Source organism: Apis laboriosa, unplaced genomic scaffold (genome assembly GCF_014066325.1).
Source record: "Apis laboriosa isolate Shangri-la unplaced genomic scaffold, ASM1406632v1 scaffold27_cov151, whole genome shotgun sequence".
Lineage (NCBI taxonomy): Eukaryota > Metazoa > Arthropoda > Insecta > Hymenoptera > Apidae > Apis > Apis laboriosa.
In genome coordinates, this window is record NW_025222633.1 from 337,765 (window position 1) to 355,267 (window position 17,503).

At 32.4% G+C, this 17,503-nt stretch overlaps 1 long non-coding RNA gene across 1 annotated transcript in view; it reads right to left on the minus strand.

The window, feature by feature from the left end:
* The window catches only part of LOC122714085, a 78,968-nt gene extending 62,380 nt beyond the window's left edge, over positions 1 to 16,588 (minus strand). The window contains exons 1-3 of the long non-coding RNA XR_006346573.1: positions 16,327 to 16,588; positions 16,140 to 16,237; positions 14,692 to 14,775 (exon numbers count right to left, since the gene is read on the minus strand). This is a non-coding gene — a long non-coding RNA (uncharacterized LOC122714085). The remainder of the gene's footprint in view (positions 1 to 14,691; positions 14,776 to 16,139; positions 16,238 to 16,326) is intronic.
* Positions 16,589 to 17,503: the final 915 nt, after the last annotated feature.

Sequence of the window (17,503 nt, forward strand, 5' to 3'; positions counted from 1 at the left end):
AAAAAAAAAAAAAAAAAGAAAAAAAACGTTACTCGATCAAAAATCGATTCAAAGAACGTAGCAGAGTTATAAAATTTTAGAAAGTTATAATTTATGTATTAATTGTTTACGTATAAATTTTAGACATTAAATCATATTTATAATTTTCGAGTTAGAAAGTTTTAGAAAGTTAATTTTCAGCTATTTTGAGTTTTTAATTATTTTAAACAAGAATGATGAAACACTTTTGAATTATTACTTCGATTAAACGTTACGTGAGAATGCGTTTGTTTTACAGAAGAAATTGAACTTGTTGTAGTATTTTGTTCAATTCGTATATATAATCAGATTCATTTAATGAAGCATTCCAGTTTATTATCGTAACAGTGATTTATGTATTCCATTGAAACTATAGCAATGCAAACCTGATAAACAAGCTATTCGCACTAATAAATATACATAATGAATATAAAGTGATATCATAGTGATATACTAATTATACACGTCCACCATTTATACGGATTTTCTATTATGGAATAACAAAATAAGAAATGAATAAAAGAAATTACCAAGAAACTTGATATTATCTTTCAATTTGATCTTATAGCATTTGAAAAAAATCAAAAAATTTATATACATTTTTCATGCATTTACTTTAATTTATCACTAATTAATTATTATAATATTCCTTCAAAGGATCATCAATTATAAGGATCAACATTTAAACAAAAATTCTCCTCGAGAATTCACACATAACTCTTTTTAAACTTCATGCATAATTCAAATAGATAACAATGCTCACATTAGTTCTCTTGTAAGAAATTTATTATACCTGATTTCTTAAATACAAAACTTTTCAATTTATATCTAAACAAAAAAAAACTGACCAACAAAAATCCTTAAATAATGATCCTTACGTCCTTAAATTAATCCTTTCTAAATCCTTAAATAATAATAATCCTTAAACCCCTAAATTAATCCTTTCTAAATTTCTAAATCTAAAACAAAAAAAAAATCTTTTAATTCATATCCAAACCAAAACAAACCTGACAACAATTGTCCTGAACAAAATCAATTCCCAATTTATATATATATCTAAAGCAGATATATAAGAAATAGGTATGGAGAGAAAGAAGAAACACGATTAAATTCAAGAAATAATTTGACGCGACACATCTCGACGACGCACAGAACAAATATCAAGAACTGGATTATTAGGAGAAGCAAAAAACCAGTGCCAGTTGAAGAGAATATCTCGCTCTCCTCGGGCCCATTCATTAAGCTTAATAATCGTGATTAACCATTATCCCGCAATGGGCACGATCGCCTTCGAGTCCTCGGCCTTTACTTTCTCTCCGTCCCTCGAATCGAATTGCAGAGCTCCGAGAGGGGTCCCGATTTCTGGCTCGCCGCTTTCCACGTGAGAATAGATCGCCGATAGCATCGTCGCCCCATAAATATCGCAACGCGTTCCACCGCGGCTGTTTACGTTGCGGCTGTTACGTTACGTCCCGGCTCGAGAGGGCATTTTTCAACCGCGATACTTGCGCACTTCGAAACGCACGCTTCGAATAATTAACGCTCGTGCGATTTCTTACGCGCCGCGCTTTTCGATCCGGGAACACGATTCTCAAGATTCTTGTTATGTATGTAATGGTATTACGGGATATATCGGTGGTTGTTTTTTTTTTTTTTTTGACACGATTTATTTTCGAGAAAGCTGTTCTGGTTTGATTTTATTTAATTTAATTTAATTTAATTTAACCGGTGAGTAACGAGATAATCAAAATGGCGTGGAATGGAGAAAGAGTAATTAGAGTAATTTAGTTTCAGTGGAATGGAAGAAGTTTGAGGATTTTTGGAAGGAAGATTTTGGAGAGGTTAAAATAAATACGAAAGTTGGTTGTGCAAAGAGATATTGGGGGATGAGAATTTGTAAGTAAGTTGAAGTTGTGCGAAGGTAAAATAGATTAAATTTTCTGTTCGTGAATTTTTGTGTTTGTTATTATCATAATCTCTAGATATATTCTATATAGATTATGATAATAATAGAACGATGGAAATAAAGCTGAATATTTTATACAGTTTTCAATAATTATGTATGTTTATTTGTATCAACTTTTTCAATGACAAATCTAAAGGATTTTTGCAAAAAAAAAAAAAAAAAAAAAAGGAAGAAACGACGAAGTCCACTTTTGAATTCTAAAGGATTCTCGAAATCGGATGAATTGTGCAGAAATTTGGGGAGAGGGGAAAAAAAGGGGATTATTTCTCAGATACCCTAATAATAATATAAAGGAAGTTTTAAAATTCTAATTGCAATGCTTCCTCGGATATTTATTCGGGATAAATTATTCAGTTTCACAAAATCGCAAACTCCATTCACATGTTAAACCCCTCGTATTTTTTGAACATGATAGTCATACATTATGTAAAAAGAAGAGGAGGCGAACAAAGAAGTACACCAATATGTGAAAATGTGTGCCATGCGGCATGTACGATAGAGATTTGCATATAATGGATAACACGGTGGATGGAAATCCACGAATTTTGCAAGCGGCAGCCATGTTCGAGCATTATCAGTCGATTTTTAACTTCTTTTTCACCGTGAGATACGTACGTAGGATTTAAACTCTCTCTCGAGAATATATACAAATTGCGAGATTAAATGTGTATCTCTATCAAAAGTGGCCACGTTTCTTTAAAATTCTGAACGAGGGTGGATACGAAATTTGAAAATTTGAATATTTCTCTTTGACCCGTGAATCGAAACAAACTTTATTTATAGAAAATATAAAATAGAAAACGAAGGAAAGATTTTTAATTATGCATATAATTTCTATTGCAGAAAGGCGAAGTATGGAGGGTTACTATCGTCACAGGTCATGGTGTTACAATGAGTCTAACGTATTCGACTCACACGACTCATCGATCTTGATGAAATTTATTCGAAAGATAGTTCTCAGAAAGTACAATTGAAATGTATTTTTTCCATCGCCTATTATTCACGTCGACGAAAGGATGAAAAAGTGTCTCTAGAAGAGTCGAGGAACGCACGATTCGAAATATTTTTTCGAAGAAAGAAAAATTCTTCTTCCCCCCGTGAAGTATTTTTAAAAAATAAATTTTCCTCCTAAATTAAAATATAGTAATAATTGGAGGGGGTTGTTTTCACTCCTTTAACGTTTCTCGACGAACGAAATCTCGAATCCCCCCCTCCAAGGGGGGAAAAAAAAAGGGATTTCTTTTTTCTCACGATTTCACGTCACGGTTGGAAACAAAGCTCGCGGAATAATCGGAAGTTCCGGCGGCTAGGACCACAGACCCGCCAGTTTCACCGTTACACGACCCAGTTTCCGGTCGTGTATAGACAGCCGAAAATTAATTTCCAGGCCAGCAAATCGTTCGTTTTCACGAATCGATGGAACCGCGCATGGAAATTCGAGCAAACATCTTCCCAAATAAACCGAGATTTCTTCAGATCTCTCTGTAGAGATCTTCCAGAACTTATAATTGTCTTTAATTTCTTTTTTTCTTTTTCGAGCAGAGAAACATACTCTCTTCGATTCCTCTGAAGAATTTCTGCCAATTTATTTATTATTATTGCGAGGAATTTTTTGCCGATGAAACTTTCAAGTTCAGATGGAGGTTTTTAATTGAAAATACGGTATCGATCGAGACGCATAATAAGATTAATCCATTAAGGAGAAAGCTATGAAATAAGAATTGCGTAAACGTGGTGGTAGGTTTGCGAGGATCAAAAGCGTAACCAATGCACGTTCGTCGATATGGGGCGAAAAAGAAAACGATTTAAAAAAATTTTTAATCAGAGGTAAGCGAATTTTACATTACACGAGTGTATATATATATATATATATATATATATTAACCATTTTATTCATTTCCACAATACGTTCGTTTACCGATTACGATCTATTTCTTACAAATTCGCGCGCGGAGATCGATAATTCTAACATTAATCAATCCGCCTATCATAGAGTAAAACGTTTCATTCTCTCGAAGGATTAATTGACGCGTGTTTACACGTAAACGGTTGTCATGTCGAGCATTTATCGCGGTACATAAATTCGTTCATACGAGACGTGATGTGACTCGTTGACAGAAATGAACAGACGAACAAACGCGTTGAATACCAATGAATACCAATGAATCGGTTTTTCTTCACTTCGACCGAGGGAATCGTATAAACTTGGCGCCTTACGACACCTTCTCCCGATCCTCTCCGACTGGCATCTCCAAACCCGACCGACTGTATAAATCATTCGATTTAAGCTCTCCTCGTTCCTCTGTCTAACACCGTCTCGCGGATGTATAGAAACATGTATAACATATATACGTATGAATCGAAGAATCGAAGTCAATGGCTATTCAAACACCGATATGGCAGGTTATTCGTGATACGGAATATTATAACGATCGAATAACCACGGTCATCGCTTTGGACGCAGACAGTTTATCACAGTTCCCTCGATTCTTTATTCCTTTCCCAGATCAATGATCGATATCGTTCGCGATGATTATCGAATATTTTAAAGATAAATTAATAAAAATAATAAATTAATAAATTAATAAATTAAATAAATTAATAAAAATAAAAATAAATATTTTAAAAATACACTAGCATGCCATTGCTAGTGTATTTTATCAATGCTAATTTATTAGTGACGCGATATTGATGTGTCTCTTCTCTCCTCTCTTGGACGATCTCAAAGATCGAAAAAAAAAAAAAAAGAAATTCGATGTTATATCGATATTTTTCTCGACGAGGCTTAACCTCTTCGAGGCTGCCGCTTTCTTCGTCCTTCATCGAGGGGAATAATTTCTCCCTCGAGAGAGGGAGGGGAAGCTTCTTAAAATATCGTGTTTCCGAAGGAGTGTGGAGAGAAAGGGATCGGATCTCTTTCTTGCGCTGATCTCATTCAATTAACGCGGATTCTCAGATCGGGTTGCCAGGCGAATTATAAAAATTAAAATTCGCATGAAACGAATTCTGTTACGGTGGAAATTTTCACGAGATTTATTGGGAGTCAGAGCCAGACTCTTCTCCTTTTTTTTTTTTTTTATTTCTCCGCGGTGTTTATTTTTCTTTCTGTTTATTCTTAGCAGAGCTGTTGCCACGAGTTAATTGTAAAAATAATTGAGAAATTTTAATCAATTTTATTCAAAGTCGAAGAGTCGAACGAGTATGTTTCTCTTCTTGAAAAGAAAAAGAAAAAAGAGAAAGAATTACAAGTCCAACAACTCTCTACAGAGATCTCTTTGAAGAAATCTTTTTATTTGGAAAGATCTTCGTTCGAACGAGAAGGGAAGCGATGGATTCTTTTTCCAATTGTACGATTTTAGAGATAATGGAGAAATTTGTATACGAAATGTTAAATTTAAATTGTAGAGATTATAGAATATCCTACGCGTAAAATTAAAAAAAAAAAAAAGAAAAAAGAAAGGAAAATGAATGAAAGAGGATTAAAATTTCTAGATTAAAAGGCAAGATTGCGAATGTTAAATATCCACGTGGCGAGATTTATCAAGGTTATCACAGGCTCTATAATTGTTCGCGGTTCATTAAACAGAAATGTTACACCTACGTTGCCCCGTTTTTCAAAGAAGGAAATTTCCAGCTTTCGTTTCGCCTCGCGTGAACACAGAGAAACCGTGATGCTAGGTGTCATTTTGCGATTGACTGAATTGGCTGATGCTGTTCCCCTCCCTCCTCTTCCGTTTTTTTGAAAAAATTTCACGTCGAAAGTCGATATCGAGAGAATATCAAATGTGGAATAAGATATTTCTAATATTTCTGGAATATCGAAAATGTCGAAAAATGTGACAGATTGATGACGATTCGTTCAATTTGAAATAATTTTTATTTTATTCGAAGAATTTTTTTGGATGAAAATCAGGATAAAAATTTTCGATAAAAATTGAAAGACGTTTTAATATTCTTAATTACATTTAAAAAGGTCGGATAAAAATTTTTAAAAAATCATCAGGAAAATATAATCATTAAGAAGTTGCTCTATCATGATTCTGCAAGAAAATATGCGAATAACAAAATAAAAAGTAAAAAGTATTTTACTGTTTCTCCTATAAGTATGCCTATCACTAATCATCTATCATCATCAATCATCCTGACACAAGTGACAGTCTTATGCTTATTATACATGATTAAATATCCAATTTCAAGGTTACAGTTCATTCTTCATCCATCTATCCGTTTTTCAGCTTTTCCTGTTCCAGATGTGTATCAATGAGCTTTTTTTTTTTTTTTACCAAGATTAGCGAACTCTCGTCGTTAAAAGTTTCCAAAAACTTTTAACTAAAATCATCATATCACGTAGAAACGAAATTAAGCAAACAGTTCTTATTATCAAATTGTCTGTGAAATATTTTATTTATTTGTTGCTCGTTCGAATAATGATATATCGAATCGACTGAACAACCGTAATGGATGATAAATAAGAAGTGATAAATAACGATCTCTTTGCGAGAGAAACACATTTCAATTCGTCCCAATAATTTATTCGATCCACAGCCCTGATCTGATAACCCTCCACCTCTACAATCAATTCAAATAATAATGTCCCAACCGCAATAATATTCCACTGTGAAATGAAATATATATTTCAACTATAACAGGTTGCTTTATCTCTAAATCTGAACCATTAGGACCGAGATAGAATAACGTTTTATCATCAAATTTACAAATTACTGCTTTACCTCTATCGTAAATTTCGAACAAAAAAAAAAAAAAAGAAAGGTAAAAATTTTATATTAAAAAGTTCAGTGAAAAGTTAGTTCAATGAAATTGGAAAAAGAGAAAGAGAGAGAGAAAAGGAGAGCAAGATATATGAATAATGTAATTCATTGATACAGAATTATTATTAATTGAATTTGTTATCCGAATAGTCCACTATTCAATATTTTCTCAATATTATAGACTATATTAATATTATTCAAATATTCTACTATAGTTTCATTATTTGCATATTCCAATTTTATTGCTCTTTATTCTAGAGATTTCGATTTTGTTCAATACTTTATTATTTCTTTATTCGAATATTTCCTCATCAAATTTCATCCAATCACTATCCAAACACTTTACTATTACTATCCTATTCTAAATCTATTCTACCCCCTACAAATTTCAATCTCCTAAAAACAATTTCTTCCCTTCCATTTACCATTACAAATTGAAATAATCGAAAATTCCTTTAAACCGATTATTTACCTTTCCCTATTCAATCCTCCCCCAAGTTTCAAAAGTATCTCAGACAACAATCAGATTCAATCACCAATTAATAATGGATGAAAAGCCCTTCCACGAGCTCCCATTCGATTCACGTTTTCGTCTCCATTCCACGCGTATTATCCCCGATGCAATGCCGATCAACAGGATATATTTCGAGTTCAATTCAATGATTCGAGAGGAAAGACATTCGACGGTTCCTCTCCTCTTCCTTTTCGCAACTGTTGCTTGGAACGCATGCATACACATACACACAAACACACACACACACACACATATGCACGCGTTCCTTAGCCGAGAGGCGGCGAACCGAGTTACAGTTACCAGGCTATATCGAATTTTAATCGAAAAACGAGATCGCGCCTCACGGCGGCGTAGGCCGGCCTCGTTGGCCTAGAAACGTTGGCCACTCGATTCCCGAACGAGAGACACCTTATGCAAGGGGATGCAAATGATCCGATCTAGCGGGATTGTTCGATAGTTGGCTGGTGGAATTGAGCACTTAATGATTATCAAAGTAATTTCGACTAATTAATAAGTAAATAATATCGAGAGAACCGGCGAGAATGTGATATTTGATTCCAATTTAATTTTTCCACAAGTTAAAAGATTCGATCGAATGGAATAGGCCGAAAGGTTATAATTGACGAATGATTTTATATTTTTTTAATAATTATATTTTATAATATAATAATTTTATTAATATAATATAATATAATATTATTAATATAATATAATATAATATTATTAATATAATATAATAATTATTATTAATATAAATAGTTGAAGAGGAAATAGTTAGAAAGAATAGTTTGATAAGTTTTATATCGGAGATATAACATGATAAGTGTGAAATTCGCCTTTCCAAGAAACGGTATTCTAATTAAATTTTAAATTAAATAATCGCGCCTCTCCAATATTTCTTAAGGGTTGAAAGAAGGGAAGAGAAATGAGATTCATTCATCAAGGATGATTTATGGTTGAAAGGCATGATAATGTATATTCGTTGTAGGATTTGTGTAAATCTGAGGAAACGGAGACAATTATAGGAAGAAACAAGGATACTGGAATTAAGAGGAGAACGTGGTTATGCGGGTATAGGTCGCGCTTTCTGGTCAAAGGTCGCGGATTCGAATCCCGTTGGTTCCTTCATTTTTTTTTTCTTTTTTCTCCATTCCTACATTTACGTATGAAATTTCACTTTGGAGTATGCGTTTTCTAAAAATTCCTTCCTTCAACGTTATTAAAATTTGAAGATTTTTTTTAATTTAATTATGATATATATATATATATATATTGGAATGGAATTTTCATTAGAAAAAAATTGCAAAGGTTTTTTTGAAGTGTTTCGCATATATTTCCATACATCATGCTAAATCAGAGAAGAATTATGTTTTATTCTGCGTCAAAAGTAGCAATTTGCGGCTAGAGCCACGAATACTTAGGCAAATTAATTTTTTGCACATCTTAAGATCTATTTTTCTTTCTAATGTATATCTCAATTTGCTTGATTTGTATATTTTTGCATATCCTATTATATGAATTCTCAACATTTCTCAACACGTTTAAATTTTTCACAAATAGAGTATAAATATTCTGTTTAATTAAGCAACGAATATTTCTTGCTTAATTTAACGAGATAATTTTCCTACGCAAGAAATAAAACATTTATTCTATTGAAATTTTTATTAGCTTTGTCAATTTTTTTCTAATTTTTAAGAATACTTTTCGTATATATACTTTACGTAATATTTACAAAATATTTAAACAAATATAGAAAGAATAATTTTATTATTGTTGAACAGAACATTAATTTTGTATTTTATTGTTGGATTAATGACTCTGGGAATAATTCGTACCACAAGAATATCAGTAAAATAGAATCTGGGATTTATTTATGTTAGCGATCGAGGAAGTAGGTGTAATCAAGGCCATGAATCTTTTTAGAGTTTCGTGAAGTAAGTAGAACTCATGAAATGATGGAAACGATTGAAGAGTTAGCAATCCTTACTATATTATTTGCTCGTGTTTAAATATTTACAAAGGAAGAGTCAACAAACACTATGTCAATAACTACTAATTACAACTAATATTTTGTGAGAAAAATTAAAATTATTGTAATTTTCATCTTACAATTACAAATATTTGTTGAAATATTAATGTTTATTCTTTTTTAAATAATAATTAAAATGAAACTTACCTATCGAAATATCTATACTCTCCTATAATCCCAGATTTTATTCTCTAACATTCTCTAACCCTACTTATTATTATTTTTTCAATTTTAAAAATATCAAATTTTTTCAAAATATTTAAAAAAAACTCTAAACTCGTGTATAAATATTATCTAATAAAAAAAAAGAAATAAACGATAGATATCTTATTATTATTGGAAAAAGAATAAGATTCTGCTCGATAAAAAAAAAAAAAAAAAAAAAAAAAAAAGAAGAAAAAAATAGATTGCACAAGCATCGTTAAACGGATTAAAGGAATTTTAATTTCATTCGATTAAGGCGGCACGAAGGTTTCAAAAGTAACACATTAAATCTCATGAGTTGCAATTACTCACGCAAGAGACTATGTTGGCTAATGTGATTTAACCGTGTTGTACATATGATTGAAAGCCTCGAGGTCAAAACGTGACAAGTTACATTTTGCACGACGATCACGAGTATGTTGGATTAATAGAAATTAATAGAACAGAAGTTGTGAAATTTCCATAGAATTGATCGAATTAACTATTGACCAACTTCATTTCTTAAATCTTTTTCCTAATCTGATAATGGGAATACAATCTACGATCTATCGTCCACGATCTTGTAAGAGATGATAAATTAAACCCACCACTACACCGACTTAGTTCATAATATTTTATTAATATTTTTTTCCCTTAATCAGATAACAGAAATACAATCGTGGAAAGAGGAAATGATGAATTAAAACGCAACTCGATTGTATAACGGAAATATTATTACAATTTCGGTGTTTAAAAATAATAATATTCCAAAAAAAAAAAAAAAAAGAAAAAAAGAAATTAACAAAAAGCTTACGAAATATTCGTCGTAACGTTACTCGAAAATTAAATATCAATTTCCAAGGAAATAAAAAACGAAAGGAAAGTCAGTTACATAAAAAAGTTACCTAATATAAAAGGAACAAAAAAAAAAAAAAAAAAAACTGAAAAATAATTTGATCTTTTTCATTTCATTATGAAATCATTAAAAAGAATTATATTATTTTATAAATATTATTTTATATAATTATGAAATACGTCCAATTACACACTTTTTCCACAGTGTCCTGTGAAATTTACGATTCTACGGACTTTACGACTCAACGATCGACACGATTTTCAACGTCAATGGAATAAAAGATCAAATTTGACAGGGAAAAGAAAGAGAGAGAGAGAGAGATTCCTTCATCATCATACTTCCACTGCAATAGGAATAAAATAGGAATAAAAATTACGAGTATTCGCTCGAGTCTCGACTCAAGAATCAGGTCCATTGAGGTTAAAGACGTAATTTAGCCGCGATTTCCTAGAACACGCCGCGAGGAAATTGCCAGTTAACGCATTCATTCCATCGACTGCTAACGTCCATGCGTTCCTTATATATATATATATATATATGTACAAACAATATTCAACGGAGAGAAAGGGCGATCGAGAGAATTAGGAGAGAATTAGAGTAGAAAAATAATCATAAATTCGCAACGTGTTAAGAAATTACGACTAGGAACGCGAAAATCAAAATTTCTTTTTTTAGAACGGAATAGGTTTTTTAAACTCGCCACTCGAATTTAAAAATAAAATATCCTTTCGATTATTCATTTTTACTTTCGACGCGAAATTCGAACACCTATTTTAAGAACAATTTTTCGATACATCCTTCATCATTGTTTAGTTTAAAGAATCAATACCTATGCTGTAACACTTATGATGAATATATAGAACAATACTTATATATATATATATAAGAAAAATTCAACGAACTTTCGACGTTAAAGTATCACCGTACAGATATTCAGAAACAATGGTCCCCCCCATCTCAGGCAAAATTCTTTTCACGTTGCTCAGAGCTCGAATGTTTGAATAGACACACTAGGTCTGCTAGGTACTTACAGTGGACATAAGTTACACTAAACGCGTACTGTTTCGATTCTATCTCCTCGCTACCTAACAACCCTACCAGTCGCCATAACTTCAACATTAACGGCGTTACAGCGTTACGTTTCTTTGTGTCGCGTCCACCGACACGGACACGGTAAATCTCACGGGAACGAATTAGAGAATTACGATCTCGGCCCACCCCGTGATTACAAACCCCGTGAATTCAAAACATCACTTGTTTGTTACAACGCCATGCCGTTTCGACGCCTAATCTAATGTCGTTCTTTATCGAGAATGATAATTGTACTCGTTACGCGTAATGAATTGGATCGATTGGATGAATTGAACTATGAATTGATGCCTAACGTTACGTTAATGGGCCATTTCGTTTGTAATTTTCGTTTTTTTTTTTTTTTTATTTAATTTGTTTCATCGTTCCTCTCCTTCGATTGGAATTAATAAAATTTCGTTTTTAAAAATTTGGAAAAAGTACCCAAATTTCAAGAGAATCAATAAGAGGTTAAAATTTTTATCTTTGAATTCGCAATTCTTACTCCCAACAATTATCAAATTGTATCTTGTCGTTGCCAATATTTTGTTAATTCTACTTAATTATTTCACCTGATTTTAATATTCGTTCAATACACTCCAATCTTTCTAACTGAAAAAAACCAACAAAATTCAATCTGATATAAGTAAATCTACAACAATCTACAATAGTAAGCAAGAAATCTACAATTCCTAAACACGTAGCCAACCAAATTTTCCCATTTTTTCTACAAACCTCCAAACAGACAAGAACTACAATAATACGTTAAAATTTCGTTAACGTGAGATGCGATTTTTAAAAAAATTATCGGAGAGGATTGACAAGGGAAGAGGTAACGAGTTATGGGCCGTCAGAACGGAAAAGAGAGGCTTAATAAATCTGCACCGAGAGAGATCCGATCGCGCCGAATACATTTCTTTGCGTTCTTTGATGCTCACCGGGTATACCATGGATCGACCGTGTCCACCCAAGGATTTATACCCGCGACGAGATACGGACGTGGTATTTTATCCGTTTTATTTTATTCTTTTTTCACTTCTTTATTCTTTTATTTTTTATTTTCCCCGAGGAAGCACCGCTTCGAATAAATTTTTATTCGTTCAAGTCGCCGGCTTCGATAAGGCTGCCGCGTGAAAATATGGCGAGTCCTTCGATTCTCTTTCGGTCGGTGGCTTTCTTGCGTCTTTTTTTTTTTTTTTTTTTTTTGGCTGCATTAAAATGCGAGAGAGGGAAAGGAACGAAAGACGTAATTAAGATGCAAAAGGGGGAGAGAGGAGGAAACGTTCGTGATAATTTTGGGAATTGTAGATTGTTTCGTGACTTCACTTACTTACTCGTCGAGATCTCTCGTCGAGAGTTAAGAATTACTTGGTAAAGGAGGAGGTAAAGAAATAGAGTTATTTCGAACGACGGAGAGAAGAGGAAGTGTTAGTCGTATATTGGAGACTCGTCAAAGTGTTATTTCCTCTACAGTGAATTCATCGAGATGAAACGGGAGAAAGATACGTGTCGGTTGTTTCGTAGTACGAACGAACGAAAAGAAAAGAGAATATATTATAGATATTCACATTGTCGGTGAACAATGTACTGTTGCACGCTCGCAAGTTAAAATTACGTGCATCAAGTTCTCGTGCAACCACGACCCCTCCCCTGCTTCACCCGATAATAAATGTTCATTTCACCTACTACATAGCTGCGTTTAACCCAACACCACACTTTCTACCGTTTCATTTTTCATCCAAACCGCCATTCATTCAACACCCCGCATCCTTAAATAACGCCATCCTACCATTCACCAAAACCTCGCATAATATCAATCATCCTTTCCAAATAAACCGGTACCCACGACATACAACCTTACTTTTTCCCCCCTTTCGCAAAACACCCCATAAAACACCTTGAAAAAAGCATTCGTTTCTTCCCCCCTCTCCCCGTGAAAACTCATTCGTTCCTTTCGATTATTCATTTCTCCTGAAAAACCTCCCTTTCTGCTCGAATCCCCTCCGTCCCCTCCAACGAAAACACCTTTACACGCATTTTAACAAAAAGAAAGGAGAATTCGCGTTTTATCCAACTCTAAGATCCGATTTGATTTATGTAGTTCCCCTCGATCTATCCGAGACGCAATTACACACCGGCTAATAGCCCGTATTATAAACAATTTGAGGATCAAGCGAGGAACGGTTTGCAGGCAGTGTGATTTATCGGCTTACCGAACATCTACGAAGATTTACGAATCGTGGATAGGGTTATAGCGCGATACCGCTTCTAAATAAGATCCGCTCGATCGGCAATAAATCAATCGGGTGTCGAAGATAAATCGATTCCAGTACGCTCGCATGACGTGTTCATTCCCGAGGATCGCGGGGTGAGATATTTCGAGGGCCTGAGTTTCGAGGGCAATCGCCGTGATCTTTGGGCACAGCGTATGATTTTTAAATTCCTCGGGGTTTTTTTTTTTTTTTTAAGGATTAATGACTTTATCGATTATTAACGGTTGCTTGGAAATCGGGAATTCTGCACGGTATAATTTTCTTTCGCGTTTGCGGTAAGCTTTGTCGCGTGGACGAGCGATGATTATGATTCGTAGAGACGCAGGTTTGAAAATATATATATATATATATATATTTTAAATTTTTAATAATAGTAAGAATAAAAATCTGATCTTCTCAACTTTACTCGGTTTATTATAATTCTAAGTGTTAAAGTTATTCATGCTTAGGAATGATTAATTATTATCTCATCACATTGTTCAGTAACAAACCATGACTGTACCCGTGATCAGCAATTATGCGCTTAACGATCCTTTCGTAATTCAGTTTCTAAGTTATCTAAGCTATTGCTCGCGTTATAGTGAGAAATTTGAGTAATTAAACGCGTCAATGTAAAGATCGGACAAGTGTCTATAAAATTACGCAATTCTTATCGAGAATCTTGAAGGAAGATCATAAGTAAAGCTTCTGATATCGATAAATATACCATTATTTTCATGTTCCCTAACTTATATTCTCGGTTGTTATTTTGCAATTAATTTTTTGCGGATACTAAAGTTTTAATAAGCAAGTTTTAATTACTTCCTGAACTATCAAACTATAAAGTTTATGCGAGGAAAAGATATTGCAATGTTAAAAACTATCTTATTTAACTTAACGAAATGGATAATTTTTGATATAAAATAGATTTATAATATACGTATTTCGTGTGTCGAAACTTTATATAAAGAGGCATGCATATTATTGGCAATTGGAAATTGCAGAGAATAAAAATAAATAAAGGATTGAAACTCACCATACGTTGTCTTCAATCTGAATGTTGATCCAATATTTGAAAAGAAACTAGTAGATACAGTCATTGTTTCACTGGCATTGTTTTCTGTTTAAACAAAATATGAATAATGATTATTTAAATCATATTTTTTATTTGGATAAATGTTTATTGTTGATAATTGTATTAGAAATACAAATTTCCTTATAATTTTTTCATAAGATTATGAAAAAATTATCTTATTGTGTGAATTACCTCAAATAGAAAATTATTAATACAAGATATAATTTGGTATAATATTTATAAAGCAAATATTGTATAATTTGAATTTGCATGATCAAGATAACTATTAAATATATAATATTTTAATTTCATATTTACTACATGTAATTAAAATATTAAAAGATTATATAATTTATATATTATAAAATTTATTATAAAATATGAATTATATATAGATTTCAAATTAAAGCAGAAAGAATTTGTATTAAATATATTACAAATTTTATCTTTCATAAGGAAAATAAACTTTTTTCAAACAGACTTAAAATCTATATTCTAAGAATACCTTCTTATTGCGAGTCAGTTTCTATTGTTTTTAATATTTCACACACACGAGGCGCAATATTTACAAATATTTCAAAGTGAGAACGTGGTCGAACATGACTAAGTGCGTCGTAAACGAAGCCCTATGTTTACCTTTCATACATATGCTGTTCAATTTATTATATATAATATTTGCTGTGGTAGTGTAAATTAGAGGTTGTTTGGCATTCATCCAAAGCATTGAATTCAAAAATGAATTGAACTACGTAATATATCTATTTTTCATTATAAATGGCTTTTATTATATTTTATGATCAACCAAACAAAAGTTTTTTTTATAAATAATTGAATTTTTAATTTTAATAAACTAACAACTGATAAAATTTATGAAGTAACCTTACTTATTCTTTCCTTATTCCATAACAAGTTTGAATAATTTTTAATTAGCTTTTAAAATTCATTTAAATAAAAATGAATAATATATTCTTTTAAGAAAAATATATAATAAAGGATATTATAATAAAGGAAATGGAATTGTTCATATTTGCATGCAATAGATATAATTAAAACAAAAAGAATTTAATATATATGTTTCTTTCAATGCTTATTATTTATTTATATAGTCTTTTTCCTTATGAAATTTAAATATTTAATATTTTATATGTAATATTTGAGGTAATTTCACTTTAATATATAATATTTTTTATATATGTTCCCTATTATTATCGCAATAACTATAATTTGACCCCTCACATTTCAACAACGCTTCCAGCAATTTACGATATTTATCGCATCGTTAGAATACTAATTTAAAAAATAATATGTAACAGTTTTAGAACTGTTCCTATCGCAATTGATTCCACTTTCACCCTACACTATTATATTTACTCAACGTGTTCCGACACGACGAAATAAATCAGTATTACCTTACGATTGTAGTGTAGAAAATTCCGATTCGGAATGGTCAACGTGCCACAGCTTCTCTTTTTATGAACGCATGCTCCTAGCATCTAGATATCCCATTCTGCAACATAACATAACCTAACGTAATTCACCAACGAATCTAACTAAGCGTATATCGCAAAATTTTACGAAAGTTTCTCCATACTATACCTCGATCGATGTTCACTTTCTCACGCAGTGAACTGCATCAATAGTCCCCCCACTTTTCGTATACTTTCCACCGTGTAGCTTGAAGGACTGAACGCCGGCTGCTTCGTATCATGCTTCGTATTTCACAGGGAACGAACCTCGACGTTAAATTTATTCACACTGATGTTCCTTCTTTCCTTGATAACACATTCTCGCACAATAAGACAATCACAAAACAAAGTTAATGGACAAATTACTTTCTGTCAGGATAACCGTCCGTAGTGTCGAAATTTATTGCGTCGCCGATCGCGCGAAAAAGGACGCTCTCGTTCAATGCGCGCGCATCATGCGCGCATCGACCCCGCGCATGTGCGACGCGCCGTTGCGCAGTGTTAATCCCGCGCATGTGCGTAGTGTCGTTGCGTAGTGTCGGACAGCATGGTGCTTCGAGAACGCGGGAAAAAAATATTAACAAATTGTTTTGTGTGGTGCAATAAATATTCATGGCTGAAGGTGAGACAACAGATACTCTAGACCACATGGTAAGTCAAGTTTACGAGATGAGTCAACGAGTCATCGGCCACTTCCTTTTTCGATATAGCCGGAATACATCGGCTCGTTCTTGAACGTCGTCATCGTATCACCGGACAATAAATAATACGTACCGTTTACGCGAAGCTGTTTACGGCGGTTGAAAGTGATATTACTCTCTTCTTCTTTTTTCCGTTCTTTCTTTCTTTTCAACAAGACTAACCACTCTACCCGCTTAATTAAATATCGTGTTAAACGATTCACAAATTTATTCTATCTTCTCTACAAGAAGACGGATATCACGTGACTTCCATTAATGGCTACTTTAATGGCGCGAAATTATGAAAAGAATATTGCCTCCAACCCCGGAAGAAGATGTTTGAAATGAGGAATCAACATGAGAAAAAGGTATTTAATTAAAATAATTTCATAATAATATATAGTTTTATTATGTTTTATAGAGTATCAAAGAGTTAAATAATTTATTTTTCTGAATTTGTGAAAAATAATAATTGTATTTTTATTTAATTTAAAAATTATAAATTACAAAAGTTAGAATTGAAATAATTTAAATTAGATATTTTATTTTAATTAGAATATTTTTTATAATTAATTTATATATATATATATAAATAGGTAATTGATAATAATTAAAATTTGATTATAT